Here is a 13,802-nt window from a genome sequence, read left to right on the forward strand (position 1 = left end):
AATATCCCCGTTACCCGGTCGACATACGTCTGAAGCTTTTTAAGGATTGGTGACGTTTTTCCTATTCTGCTTAGGAAATACCCCAGGAGCCTAATGGTGCTGACTCTCGGTACCTTGCTCCCTCCCACGTATACCTCCACTGATTTGAGTAGGCGCGATAGGTGGGATTCTCGGGTTAGTTGTGCTTTGCTGCACTTCGAGAACAGTTCAGGTTTTTGAGGAGAACAAGATAGACCTCTATCTAGGGCATAGTTTTCAACTGTATACGCCGCTTCCTGCAGCCTATGCAAAATATCGGCGCTAGAGCCTCCATCGGTCCAAATTGTGATGTCTGCATAGATGCTATGTTTGATGCCTTCTGTCTTATTGAGATGGGACGAGAGATCTTTCATTTCAAAATTGAAAAGTACTGAGGAGAGGGCAGATCCCTGGGGCGTCCGTCTGCTCCCGGTACTAATATGCTCGGACCTAGGTCTCACGAAGCCAACTTCAGTTTTCCTGCAGGTGAGGAAATCTGACATAGTTGAAGCACTTCCTTCCCACTCCAGCTGAGTTGAGGTCTTCGAGAACCGCTTTGTGCTCAACAATTATCAAACGCCTTAGTGAGGTCAAGTACCAGGTTGGTTCTATATGATGCATCGTCCTCGGGAGCGTCCATAATGTCGTGCTTTAATCTGAGCATGAAATACTGTGCACTTAATCCTGACCTGTACGCTGCCATCTATACATGCCCAGAATTCTTTGGTTGCCATATGCCTACAGATTCTGAGTTGGACCACTTTTTCCATGAGCTTTCCCAAACAAGAGGTGAGAGATGTGGGCCTCATGTTGGATAGTTCAAGTTTCTTGCCCTGTTTAGGAATAAGGAACAACCTAGAGATTTCCCACTCCTCTGGGATTTCGGCCCCTTCCCAAATTTTATTCATTACTTCGCAAATGAAGTGCAAAGAGTCTTCGTCCAGATTTTTAAGCATAGTGTTTGTGATATTGTCTGGGCCTGGAGCAGATCTCTTTTTGAGGTCCTACAGGACCGCCCTAATTTCTACCAATTCAATTGGAGCATCTTTGACCTTATGTTCGGGCCCCGTATAGCAAGGTAGAGGGGGACCAGAATCATAACATGTATATGTTGTCCAAATTTTATCTAGCAGCTCCTCGTTTCCCGCTCGGAACAAATGCTTGCTCTTAATCTGGTATAGTCTGGCCCGTCTCTTAGTGTTATTGGGATCGATGAGGTAGCAGAGGATAGCCCAGCTCTTGGGAAGGCTCATGTTGAAGCTCATATCATCACACACTCGGCCCAGCTCATTTCGGACAGATTGGCTGTGTGCCGCTCATTTTCCTTATTGAGCTGAGTAACCTCCCTTCAGAGATTTCTGTTTCATTTTTTAGTTTACCACCTCGCCTCCAATTCTCTCTTGGATTTAATGAGATATAGGAGGTGTTTGTCTAAATTTAGGACTTGGAGATTCGTCGCCTGTTCATCCGTAGCCTCCTTTATATGCGGATTGAAGTCTTGTTGCCACTCAGACAGAGAAGGCCAGGACTTATTACCTGCTGCCCCTCTGATGGACCTAAATTTATCCCAATCTATTATTTTGGCTCGTAACACGGTATCCCGAAGATTAAATCTGAGCCAAATTTCTATGACCATATCGTGGCTGCCGTAGTTTTTTCCCGTGTTGCACCATTCAACTGGTTAGCAGCTGGTCTTTTCTTTCTTTCTTTTTAGGTTATGTCCTGCTATAAGAAATCGATAGCGGTTTAACTATGGTCGGACTGACTTAGACTAGAGATAGCAAGGTATTCTTTGGTTTTGTGTTTGTTTATAAATTCTACACCTCAAGACCTTTCCAATGATATATTACTTGACATTGTAGCGCAAGGTTCTATTTTTAACCACAAATAGCTAATTAGCGGTAATAACTTGAGACCTGCTATTAGTGTAATGAAGTCATAGTTTAAGGCATCGAACGATATGCGAGTGGATGTTTTAGAGTACAGTATAATTTTGTAGCGATAGCTTCCCTCGGGTATCTGCGGCGCGTTTCGCGCACGCCACAATTTGACCTTCATCCGAACTTCAGTCGCGTAACTAGCGGCGCGGCCACCACTTGCTCGCCGCCAGCTTCTTCCCATGTTTGGTGCACGGAGAGGGCGGCGCTCGATCTTGCTGCTGCTGCTTCGCTTCTTCTACATCGCAAACCTGCTTCTTCTTAACACACCTGCCAAGCTTCATTCGTTCCTGTACTTATTTCCACAAATATACAACATTGCCTGATGCCATTCCACACAGCCTTCCAGTCCCCTGCCTACACTTTCCCTCCACCGCCGCCGCTGCCCATTCGGCTAGCCTCCTGAAACCTCCCTTCAATATTCCCTCGGAACCTTCGTGTCGTCTAGACCCGTGTGGAGGTCCGCAGACATCTATGGAGGAGTCGCGCGCTTTAGCTTTTTTGCCTTAGGCTTAGCCGTGCTAAACCTTTCCATAATTTTTAATCACAGATACATAATAACGGTAAATAATTAGGATTTAGAATGTGTCCGGTACAATTATGCTCAATATAAGTTATATGCAAAGGTATATAACACTTGTAACACTTGTGTTGCTTTGGCTTGGCTCGAAGGTTTGACCCTGAAGCTGAGCTCGAGGGCGGAGGTGCAGAGAGAGAAAGAGAGAGAGAGAACTTTTTTTCGTCCAACAGAGTGACTATCCCGCTCTTCTGGGGTTAGACCCGGAAGGTGGGATAGTCGCCTTAGTTGCAAGCCGGTAGTTCCTGGACTCCAGCAGCATCTTCGGCCAGTCGAACAATTTCTCTTTGGGCTCTTGGGTCTGAGCTTCGCAGAAGGGTCTCCCAGGTGTCTTTAGTTATATTTTTAGCCCTGCCTGGTGACTTCGCACATTCCTATACTATGTGATCTAGTGATCCACTTTCCTTACATAGTGAACATAGGTCTCATCGTATCTCTGGCCATATATAGTTGACAAGAATTGGATTCGGGTATGTATTTGTCTCTCCCTGCTACTGCTTCCTCTTTGCCTAACGTGGTAGGACCCTCCTGCTCAGTCTGTAGTGCATTGTTATTTCGCTATAGTTAATCAAGTACTCTTGTTTGCCTTTCTCCGGTGGCACTTCTCCAGCCCGGTGTGTGAGATCTCGGGCTAGTTTGTGTGCCGCCTCGTTTCCGGGCACGCTGGCGTGGGCTGGCGTCCAAACAAGGGTGACGTCTCTTTCTATTCGCTTTTAATCGAGGATTCTGCCCGCGACCTTTGCTATTACTCCAGCGGTGTAGCTCCTGATTGCGCTTTTGCTGTCACTGACTATATATTTTGCCTCGGTTTGAGCAAGAGCCAGTGCTATTGCAGCCTCTTCCGCTGTCTGTATCGATTTTGTTTTTATAGGCACTGCTGTAACCATTTCTCGCTTGCCGTTGAGTACGACAGCATTCATTTTTCCTTGGCCGCAGTATGCAGCGTCTACATATGCAATTCTACCGGAGTTATCAGTCTCGAATCTCCGTGTCAGTGTTTCGGCCCTTTTCTCACGTCTTTGCTTATTATATTCAGGGTGCATGTTCTTTGGTAATGGGGGGATATGAATCCGTTTCCGGACCTCCACTCTCATTTCCTCTGTCGTGTCCCAGTATTCCTTCAGTTGTATACCTATTTCCCTCAATATGTTCCTTCCACCATTAGTTTTCTCTAGCCTTCTTTGTTGTGTAGCTAGTGTTGCCCCAATTATTTCATCTAAGGTGTTGTGCATTCCCACCATCATTAGCCTGTCCGTGGAGGTACCTGCCGGGAGGTTTAGTGCTCTTTTAATGCATTTTCTGATCATGCTATCGATCCTGTCCTTTTCGGCCTTTTTCAGGTCTAAGTATGGCATGGTATACCCGACAGTGCTTATTACGAAAGCTTGTATGAGCCTTAATAGGTTACTTTCCTTAATGCCTCTTTTTTTATTAGCTATTCTCCTTATAAGGTTTGTCGTTTGTGTGACCTGTCCTTCCAGTTTCTTTATCGTTTCTCCGTTGTACCCGTTCGTTTGGAGGACCATTCTTAGCACCCTCATTTGTTCGACTTTTGGGACTGCTTGTCTCTCCACTTCTATATTTACGTCCACTTGTTTTTGCCTTAGGTGTTTCGGATTGTTTATAAACAACTCCGATTTTTCTGAGGAACATTTCATGCCCCTCTCTTTTGCATATTGTACAGTGTTGTTTGTCGCCTCTTGCAATTTTTGCTCGATTTCAGCATCGCTGCCTTTGTTTGTCCAAATGGTTTCGTCATCCGCATATAGGCTGAATTTTATGTCTTCTATTTTCCTTAGCTTTTCTGGAAGTCCACGCATGGCTATGTTGAAAAGTGTGGCCGATAGCACCGCTCCTTGTGGTGTTCCCCTGCTCCCCAGTTCGAATATCTGAGATTGTATCCCCTGGTATCTTATTTTTGCTTTTCTGTCTGTTAGAAAAAATCTTACAAATTCATACATCCTTTCCCCTACGTTTAGTTCCGTGAGGCTCTGCAGAATAGCATCGTGTTTTATACTGTCAAATGCCTTCTTCAGGTCCAATCCTAAGCTAACATTACCATCTTTTGATCTTGATTTTACTATATCATGGTGTATCCCGAGCATAATATCTTGCGTAATAAGATGTTGCCTAAGCCCTATGACCAACCGGGGCCATAGCTCATACTCCTCCATGTATCTAGTCAGTCTTCTTTGAATCACATGTTCTAATAGTTTACCTACACATGATGTGAGTGATATTGGTCTCAAATTATCGACCGTCGGAGGTTTTCCGGGTTTGGGTATTAGCACTATCTCAACAAATTTCCATTGCTCTGGGATTTCCCCTGTTTCCTAGCATCTCTGCATGAAATTAGTTAGCTCCACTACCGAGTCGTTATCCAAGCTCCTTAGAAACTTGTTTGTTATCCCATCCGGTCCTGGGGCCCATTTCGTCTTTTGTCTACGGATTTCTGCTACCACTTCAGCTACCATTATGGGGGCACTTAGTCGCTGGTTTGGGTGTCCCTTGTAGGTTTCTAATTTATCGTTTCTTACTTCTCCGGTGTATTTGTCTTTAAGTTCTTTAAAGAAGTCATCATCGCTGCCTCCATGATGGTGCCTAGCCTTTATCAACTTAATGAAAGTTTGCGTTTTAGTTTTCTTTGGGTCTAGCAGGTGTCGCATTATACTCCATGTCTTAGCCATGCCCATTTCGTTTTCCATTTGATTCCACCTGTCTCCCCAGTTTTGCTCGCATATGTTTTGTGCGTGGTCTTCTATTTCTCTGTTAAGCTGCGCTATCCTCCTTTTAAGACACCTGTTCCATTTTTGTTTCTTAAGTCTTTTTTCGAGACTCTGCTTGGCTTCCCACATGTGCAATAGCCGGCTGTCTACCACCTCTGGAGCATCCTCCCCCAGTACAATTTTGGCGTGCTTTTGGACGTCTCGTTGAAGCCTGTTACACCACTCCTCGATATTCTTTAGGGGTAGAATTCCTTCGGCGGTTCTCCAGTCTCTAAACTTGTCCCACTCAGTGATTTTGCTTTTCTTGATTTTTCGCGCTTTCGGCCCCCCTTCTATATTAATTACTATGATATAATGCTAACTGCCTAGGTTTAATTCCAGGTTGTACCACTCTAGACCTTCTTTGTTCTTTGAAAGTGTGAGGTCCGGAGATGTGTCCTTGTTGACACTATTTCCTATCCTCGTCGGGCTGTCTGGGTTGTTATTCAGTGCGAAGCCTTGTTCCTGAATATCTGAATATCTTCCCATAGTTGCCTGCCTTTGGAGCATTGTCTACTGTAACCCCATGCTTGATGTTGTGCATTGAAGTCACCTACTATGAGTAGCTGTTGCCCTCTGCATATATTTTTAGCCTTTTTTATTATTGCACGGAATATTATCTTTTTTCTGTTTTCTGCTTTGGCGAGCTGTAGACGTTGAGCATAAAATATTAGGCTCTGTGATGCTCCCGGCTGATACCTCCACGAATACGTGTTCTATGTCCCTGGATCCTATCTCGTGATCCAGAGCTGTCACATTTCTTTTTGCTAACGTTGTCACCCTCGTTCTGTTTCCTTTGTTACTATGGAAACTTGGTACCCTGCCAATTTCGCAGGACCCGCTCTTTCCTTGGTTTTCTAATTGTTTAAGATGCTGCTGTAGCACTGGCCTCTTTCTCCTAAAACCTCTGCAATTCCGTTGCCAGATTTGATTGTTAATATTCTTCGTTCTCTCCATCTTGAAGCTGAAGTATCGCTTCCTCTGTGTTGTGCTGCCACCCTTTGTTGGCTGCCAACTTCACCTGTATTAGGTTAATATTCTTTGCCTGTTTTTTCATCCCTTCATTTATCTTCTGAATCTGTGCATTTATATGTGCATTCATTTGTTTCATAAAATCTGTGAAGTTTGTGATCACACTCTTTAGCTTCGTGAAGCCATTTTCCAATCTTGTGACCCTAGTTTCCAGGTCTTGCGAAGACCCCGTGTCATTGCTTTTGCGTCTTTCCGGCGGCGGTTGTATAGGTCTCATGTCCTTGTCACTATTAGCTCCCGCCTCGTTTCCTGCTACTGTTCCTGCTACAGCTGTGGGTGGAGGCGAAACAAAGAGGCTTCCGTATGCTGTGAGGTGTCAGCGCACGTTAACGATCCCCAGGTTGTCGAAATTACTCCGTAACCCTCCACTACAGCTCCTCTTTCTCTCTATCCACTTTCACTCCAACCTTCCGCCCTTCCCTTGTGGCGCGGTTCAGGTGTCCACAGAAACAAGTGTGACAGATACTGCGTCTTTCCCTTCCTGTGAAGCAATTATTATTGTTAACCGACGCGCCAGTGCATCTATGACTGCTCAGTGCCATGCCATTTGCCACCTACCAGACTCCCCTGATGGGGCTGGGACAGGTAGGTCACCACCGCTTGCGGCGGGGGCTAGCCTGCCACCGAATGTTTATTTGTTGTAGCCCGTCATTGCACAAGCCACCGCTTCGGTGGTGGACGACGGCTGTTGCGGCGCGCGTCTTTCTCTCCTTCTTCCTTTTCTTTCTTCTCTGTTTTCCTCTTTCTCTCTTTCCACTTCCACTCCCACCTTCCTCCCTTCCCTCACGGCGCGGTTCAGGTTTCCACAGAACAAGTGTGACAGACAGTGCGCCTTTCCCTTCCTATGAATCAATTCTCTTGGCAGCGGAGGTGGCTCAGCTACAGAGCCAGTAGCAGGCCCGTGCATTTTCTTTTCTTTCTTCCTACAGCCACTACAACAAGAACACCTACCAGGCCATGCTTGCAATTTTTTTGAGGCTGCTGTTTTACATGACGCGTGGTTTTTATAACTAAAACATTCTTGTTGTAGCCTGTTAAGCGCTACTGCCTGTTTATATCCTGCATTTATGTGTTGCGAGTTGCTGTTGCGTATACAGTAGGCTCTCGGTAATACCTTTTCTGAACAACCAATTGCTCAAGGCTGATGTATAGGAAATGAGCGCGAGCTGTACGCGCATTCCCTTCACCCCTTTACTGGCATCTAGCCGACAAAAACTTTTTTTGCGTTATCCTCATCTCACAGGCGATGTTTTAGAGGAAAAACACGCAATTAGTTTATTTTTTTTTTTGTCTTTGTTCGTAAAATTGTGCTACGAGCTTTACAATAACTTCTTTTTTGTTTTCTTTGTAATATAATGCATTTTATAACATGTGGGATCCAGTATTCGTTTTGCAGAATTCAAAATGTAAACAAGAAAAACTAAACATTTTGTATGAAACCAATTCATCCTATTCTGTGCAGCTCAGAATTGCGGCTCAATAACGGCAAAAAATTGCAATAAAGAAAGCTATGACCGCATTAATTCAACATGCATGAACTAATTCAGCCTTGCTTAGGTTCTTTGAGAAGCTCGGAAGTAATGGAGCCTTCTAGAAGTGTGGCTGTCACGAAATCGGCGCACATTTTTATTAAGCCGGCGTGGCGCGAGGCCCGCGCGTCGCCGCATGATAAATTCCACAAGATTCGAGAAAAACCTCCTTCCCCGCGCGAGAGAGCGCGTAGCTTTGTACGCGTCGCCGTCGCCCTCTTTCTCACCACCCGCCAGAACCATGCAGAAATTTCTACTCAGCCCCGCCGGGGTGGCACAGTGGTAAGACGCCCGACTACTGTCCGGAGTACCCGGGTTCGAACCCGACCTCGGCGGCTGCGTTTCGATGGAGGCGAAACGAAGAGGCGTCCGTGTGCTGTGCGATGTCAGCGCACGTTAAAGATCCCCAGGTGGTCGAAATTACTCCGTAGACCTCCACTACGGCTCCTCTTTCTCTCTTTCCATTTTCACTCCCTCCCTAATCCCTTCCCTTACGGCGTGGTTCAGGTGTCCACAGACACAAGCGTGACAGATACTGCGCCTTTCCCTTCCTGTGAAACAACCAATCTACTCGTCCTAGCCAATGACGGCGCGCGGCTCGACGGGAGGAAAAGGGAGCGCTTTAACCAGCGAAGCTGTCTGTGTGCGCGCTAGCTTTGGCGCGTGTTAACAGACAGACGCGGCGCGCCCTATTTAAAGAGACCGCGCCGCTTGTGTAGTCAGTCAGTCAGCCAGTGTTTGCGACGTGTTTGCTAGTGTTTCGGCTGGAATCCTTATCTTTCTTCCCCTCCCCCTTCTCCAACTATCTGCACTCGGCAGTGACGGTGTCGACACCGTCGGCAGTCAACCGGCCAGTGCACTCCCCCTTCATCTTCCTATCAACCACCACCACCACCAACGGGTTTCACCCGCTGCTGGCAAGCCCATGGACCTGCGAGGGAGCGGCGCTCGTCTTGTATGGTGGCCACATCGTGACTCTCGAGGCGTCGGACTGCAACAGTGCCCGGTGAACAATTTGGTGTATGTTTATATGACTCCCTCGTGTTTGATCTGTGTTTTAAAGCCTCTGTGTTATTGAATACCTCTGTTGTTCCATGCTTAGCGTTTGTTTTTTTGTGAACCTCTCGTCTGTGCAATTTTAGTGTTTGTGTGTTCCTCTGTATCGTCTCATGCTGTGCATAAAGTGTGTTTTGTTTGTTACTTCTGACTCCGATCCTTACTCTGGTTTGAACCGGCGACAGCTGGGCAGCAAACGGCCACCCCCTTCTGTCGCTACAAGGTAGTTTAATTCCGGCTGAGCTTGCCACGCAGGTCGAGGGCATCTCCTTTGCGACCGGAACAGCTACCCCCACTCACTCTAAGGGTGTCTGGGAGTGTGCGCACCGTTAAGGGCGCATCGTTGATAATCCCTCTAATTATTAGCGGGTGACAGTGTCAACGTTTTCAGAATAATGGTTTCGATCGGCGACATTATTGTCTTTATGTATGGCACGTTTAGAAATGAAATATTAAATCTCTTGTGTTCGACTATAGGCAACCTGCAATGAAGTTGGATGGAAGGATGGATGGATGGAATATAGGAGCGTCCCCTTTGAAACGGGGTGGTAGCAGTAGCAATCATGCTAATTTTTCTCCATATATCTTAATTATTGATTTAGAATGGTTAACTAAACCATCATTCTATTTATTAATTCCTATATTACTAACATTATGTCCCTTCTCTGCTTTTAAGCCAGCAATCTTCCAGTCGTCTTTTGCTAGTTTCCACCGCCGGTTTATTCACCCGGCCACTGGTATCTCTAAACCCCAGAGCTTCAGGAACAGTGATTACGCCTGCATCAACTTCCGGATTGCTGGTACATGTAGCGCCACCTGGCGGCCGACGGGAGCTAACCATAAGGTGGCGCTGAAGCATACGCCGTGATCGGCCATACCATGCTGAATACGAAGGTTCTCGTCCGATCACCGAAGCTAAGCAGCATTGGGCTCGGTCAGTACTTGGGAGGGAGACCACCTGGGAACACCGAGTGCTGATGGCACTTCTTTCACCCGTTACAAAGGGACTAGCTAACACTATCATATCATGTTGCGGCCGCTGTGTTCCTTCCGTGTTCGAGTTTTGTTACCTTATTGAATGTGATTTACTCGTTTAGTGGCTTCAGTGGTCTCGTGCGATGCCTCTACTGCTACGTATGCGAACAAGAATAAAATAAACGCAGGGGCGGCGAGAAAGACTGCCACAATTGCGAAGGAAACCCAAACTGATTGATTTATAGGAAGGGAAGGGCGTGGGAACTGTCTCACTTGTTTTCTGGGGACACCGGAACCGCGCCGTTAGGGAAGGGAGGAAGGTAGGAGGGAAAGTAAGACAGAGAGAAAGAGGAGCCGTAGTGGAGGGCTACGGAGTAATTTCGACCACCTGGGGATCTTTAACGTGCGCTGACATCGCACAGCACACGGACGCCTCTTCGTTTCGCCTCCATCGAAACGCAGCCGTCGAGGTCGGGTTCGAACCGGCTACTCCGGCACAGTAGTCGGGCGTCTTATCACTGCACCACCCCGGCGGGGCCAAAGGAAATCCAAGCGTACCGCTTGCTGGCAAGAACCTGGAGAGAATTATGAGAGAAGGGGCTCGCGTAATCTAAAAAGGCAGCGAGCGGTAGCCCCAGGTTCCGCGAAGCAGTTTCAGATTCTTTGAAACAGATAGTTGGTAACTCATGATATTAATGAAGATTTTGCAATATTGCACTGGCCGAGTAAGCTACGCTGGCGCTGCCGTCGCGCAAACGTGGGGCAATGCAGGCAAGCGTGCACCTGCTTTGAACCCCAAGACTACACCTTCAGAAAAGGCTTCAATTCAGTTCAGGCGTTCAGTTGTGTCCGACTCTTCGTGACCCTATGGACCATGTCACGCCACGCTTTCCGGTCTCTCACTATCTTCTTAACATCACATAGCTTCATCTGCAATGCCTCGAGGATGCCATCTAACCATCGCGTTCGCTGCCTACCCCTTCTCCGGCGACCCTCAACCTTTCCCAACATCAAATCTTTCTCCAGCGACTCCTCTCTTCTCATCAGATGACCAAAGTAGCTGAGCTTTAACTTTAGAATTTGACCCTCCAATGAGCAGTCAGGGTTTATGGTCGACAATATCGACTGATTTGATCTTCTGGCAGTCCAAGGAACTCTTAAGAGTCTTCGCCAGCACCACAATTCAAACGCGTCAATTCTTCGGCGGTCAGCCTTTTTCACAGTCCAACTCTCGCATTGATACATCACAACTGGAAAGACCATAGCACGAGTTATACGGATCTTGGTTGGCAGACTAATGTCTCTGCTCTTTACTAGGCGGTCAAGGCTAACCATTGCTCTCTTTCCCAGAAGCAGGCGTCTCCTAATTTGATGGCTGCAGTCTCCTTCCGAGGTAATCTTGGCGCCCAAGAACATTCCATGATCCAGCGAAGGTTGGCAATTTGGTCTCTAGTTCCTCTGCCCTTGCGAAACCCAGCTTGCACGTCCGGAAGCTCCCGATCCACATACTGCTGCAGCCTACCTTGCAGGATTTTTAACATCACCTTGCTAGCATGCGAAATAAGCGCGATCGTGCGGTAGTTGGAACAATCTTTGGCACTGCCTTTCTTTGGAATGGGGATGTAAACTGACCTCCTCCAATCCTGTGGCCACTGCAGGGTTGTCCAAATCTTTTGACATAATGTATGCAGTGTGTTAACAGCGTCGTGGTTGAGGTTTTGAAGCAACTCAGCTGGAATACCATCAATTCCGCTAGCTTTGTTCTTAGCAAGGCTGGCTGAGGCCCATTCAACTTCACTCTTCAGGATGCCCGGCTCGAGATCAGTAATCACAACCGTCCTATGTTGGGTTTGCACATCCGGGTCCTTCTTGTACAGTTCGTCTGTGTATTCCTGCCACCTCTTCTTTATCTCTGAGGCTTCAGTGAGGCCCTTGCCTCGTTTGTCCTTTATCACGCCCAGCTTAGCACAGAAGCTTCCTTTGATATATTTGATTGTCTTATACAGAGCTCTTGTGTTCCTTAATTGGCTGTTGTCCTCAACTGCTTGACACTGTATGTTCAGGAAGGCATTCTTATCTCTCCTTGCTATTTTCTGAAAATCCGCATTGAGGCTTAGTAACATCGGAAAATGCCGAAATAGGCATACGACGCTTTTAGGAACGTGCGAGCCTCATACAGAAAGCTCTCGCCCATATAGGCCCTGCGTAGGCTCACAATACACTTCTGCTTCCTTAAACTCGTTAAGCTTTATTGTATAGAAGCTCATTAGAAGCACAGTTGCCATTTTGCTGTCAACAAGATTGTAGGATATTTTTCAACAAGAACGGAAACAATATGAGTGTTTATTTTTCAGAGTAAAAGTGCCCTTAACTTTGGCTTTCTCTCGGAACATCGCTGTCGCAAGATGGGTCATAAGTTTCCACACTGGTAACTGCTTCATTGCAGTACTGTTCAAATATGAATTGGCAGTTACGTGACACTTGAGCGATATTCGATTCCTGCATCCACAGAATGCACGGCGTTTTATCTGAAAAATAAACAAAGATCAATGAACACGTAAAAAGCTCATTCGTCGCTTGAAGCCGGTACTGCTCATTCAGCTAAATATCACAGGCTTCGTGCCCAGTCGCAATGGATTATCACTTTTTATAAGGCTGCGTTGTCTAAATGTGCTCTACTTTCGAAGCTCTGCAAAATACGGGTATCTAAAGTGGCACACATGGATGTCAAAACTGCTGCAGACCAACGCATGAGTGACTGTACGAACATTCTCCGAAAACGTAGTTATCCGGATAGCCATCACTTGATGTAAACAATTCAGCTACTGAAGGACTTCTCAACGTACACTCGCAAGAACAGACGAACGGACGCACATCAGTTCTGGAGTCGCTCCGCGCTCCATTTATAAGAAGCGGGAGGCCTATATTTTAAATCTGGTTTAACACGAAAACGCTGAAGGCCAACTCATGGGTTTTTCCGTACTCGCGTATTACGGCAAAAGTTTATTTAGGTCTTCCTCTTTGTCCTGACGCATACTACTGAATTCGGAACTCTCCAATATATCATGTGTGTGTGAGGCCGTGCGACATGTCGTCCGTATGTAAGAGACTACAGCAGGTCTCCTTATCCTCTTTATCTCATGGGATGACGACACATGCAACAAAATCACTAACAAATCACAAGGTTGCCGGCATACGTTTGACGTCGGTGTTGTAATCTCTGCTCCCAACAAACTGAACTCCATGTGCAAGCAGGTTATCCCGGAACAAGGAGCAAAGAAGAAAGGTTACCTGGTAATCCATGTGTCGCCCTCTGTACTATCTGCAGAAAACGCGGTGTAACGAATTCGTTTTAGATGCGGTGCCTTTTACGTCGGGCATTCAGGGGAGACGCCATGAAAATGAATGAATGATGAATGTAGCATGAAAATGCATGAAAAAGTGACCCTCCTCGCCACGATGCTGCTGGTTGTTCCAAGTGAAAATGTAAGCATGAAAGGGAACAAGAAAGGAAATTAGGAAAATATGGCGGGACCACTAAGTTCCGCTCAAGAAGTGCAAAATCACGCCTGTATACAAAAATACCAATGTTCTTATCCGCCATAAAGACAAGATGATGTGCGAACTAATGAGAGCGCATTACATCAACAGTCGTGGTGACGAATTCAAAAGCAATCCTTCCATGACATGAAATGACAAAGAAATTAAATATCTCATCTCCCATGTGATAGATCGAAATTTCGGCTGCATTTTGTGCTACCTTTTTATGTTTGATTGCCCGATTTCTCTTTATATATTTACCGTACCATCTTTCCAAAACCAGTGCTTGTCTCGTTGTTTGCCGCCGTTGTTGTGCGGTTCTCTAGCATGAATGCAGACCAACTCGCCCACGTTTTGCTGGACTTTTAGAAAA

The 13,802-nt window shown here is 46.5% G+C and overlaps 1 pseudogene; it reads left to right on the top strand.

Annotated features, from left to right (window-relative positions):
- The first annotated feature begins 9,778 nt into the window (after window positions 1–9,778).
- Window positions 9,779–9,897, top strand: LOC146173529 (5S ribosomal RNA; annotated as a pseudogene).
- The last annotated feature ends 3,905 nt before the right edge of the window (window positions 9,898–13,802 follow it).

The sequence above is a fragment of the Amblyomma maculatum genome, chromosome 11, assembly GCF_055883805.1.
Source record: "Amblyomma maculatum isolate TAMU_Amacu chromosome 11, ASM5588380v1, whole genome shotgun sequence".
Classification (NCBI taxonomy): domain Eukaryota; kingdom Metazoa; phylum Arthropoda; class Arachnida; order Ixodida; family Ixodidae; genus Amblyomma; species Amblyomma maculatum.